Source organism: Amphimedon queenslandica, unplaced genomic scaffold (assembly GCF_000090795.2).
Source record: "Amphimedon queenslandica unplaced genomic scaffold, v1.1 AMPQUscaffold_4066_Cont23949, whole genome shotgun sequence".
Lineage (NCBI taxonomy): Eukaryota > Metazoa > Porifera > Demospongiae > Haplosclerida > Niphatidae > Amphimedon > Amphimedon queenslandica.
In genome coordinates this window covers 1-1,479 of record NW_003555616.1, presented here as the reverse complement: position 1 = coordinate 1,479, position 1,479 = coordinate 1, and the positions used below count along the sequence as shown (strand labels likewise).

At 32.1% G+C, this 1,479-nt stretch overlaps 1 long non-coding RNA gene across 1 annotated transcript; it reads right to left on the bottom strand.

Annotated features, from left to right (window-relative positions):
- Positions 1-330: 330 nt before the first annotated feature.
- Positions 331-1,114, bottom strand: LOC109592750 (uncharacterized). Its single transcript, XR_002190529.1, has 4 exons — positions 837-1,114; positions 705-765; positions 533-619; positions 331-362 (listed from the first exon to the last, which is right to left on the bottom strand). It is a non-coding gene; the product is annotated as an uncharacterized LOC109592750 (long non-coding RNA).
- Positions 1,115-1,479: the final 365 nt, after the last annotated feature.

Here is a 1,479-nt window from a genome sequence, read left to right as displayed (position 1 = left end):
GTATTCAGCATAGCAGAAGAACTACTTGTATCCTGTGACTGAACTTCAGATTCCTCCTTTTCAGCTAGATCGAGCAAGTGAGACAAGCAGTTCCGTGTTGTCAACAGGCCGTCTCCTTTTAGTAGCTAAAGACCCCTTAACTCGATCAAGCCTAGCTAGAAAATGATCCTTGTCTTCCTTTTGGCCAAAATTCAGCTCCATTTGGTACCGAAAACCCTCTCTTCTTGCACGTTTCTTCAAAGAACCAACACCATCTGGAGCAGACATTTTTACACGTGTAAAAAAACGGAAACCACCATGCCCAGGGCACCGCCTTTTATACCGCACCTTCTCGTTTAAGAGTCTCAAGCTCAGTAATGATTCTAAAAATAGACACAACAAAAATTACATCATGTAATAATTGGTACTATATTTAGATGTATTTTTACTATTATTAGTGATGATTATAAAAATAAATACATTAATGATTACATTATGTAATAGTTGTTACTATATTTAGATGTGTTGTTACTATTATTAGAATTGGGGGTACCTGTTGTTGTCTAGGATACGACCCTTGACCTCGTTCAATGCAGTGAGAAGACTCTTCTCAAGGTGATGCAAACGAAGGAGGAACTCACTAATGAATAATTAATGAATTAAATTGTACATAATTATTAATAAAAGATAATTAATTATTGAGAAATACAAATGAGGATTTGTACCTTGAAGTTTAAGTAGGTTGGACCTCTTCTCATCAACGTCTGGACTCTTGGATTTAAGAACCTAAGAGAGAGAGAGAGAAAGAGAGGCAAAATAATGAAAATTAAAATAATAATAAATATTGCTATTATTACTCTATTAAGGCACTGGCTCTGTAGACTGCTTCTTGTGACGGTGAAATTAACAAAAGTGACTTTAGAGCAAAGATCAGGAGGGAATTCAACAGAAGGATCCCTCATTGAAAGGAAAATGGTGAAAGAAGGTGACAAGTCAATCTCCTGATCTCCAAGAGTTATAAGAACTCGTCCTCCAGTCTTCTTTACTTCTCTATTGAGCACAGGGTTCAGGATTGGGTAGTAGCTCTCAACGTCCTAGAGGGATTGAGTATGAAATAATGAGAGTGTTTCCTGAAAGGGTTCTTAGTTCTAAAAAAATCCAAAAATATTCCCACACTGTTGGAAAAAATTCAGAAAAAATTCCAAAAATAAAAATAAAATAATTGAAAAATATTATAACACTCATAATAAAAGAATTCAAAAAATTCAAAAAATTACAAAAATTAAATTAAAAAATATGAAAATATTCATAGGCTGTCGAAAAAAATCAGAAAAAATTCAAAAAATAATATAAAAATAATCTGAAAATATTTCCACACACATAATTTAAAAATCCGAAAAAATTCAAAAAATTAAATTTAAGAAAGCTAAAAATATTTCCACGCTCTCTGAAAAAATCAGAAAAATTTTCAAAAATAAAAAATAAATAATCCAATAATAT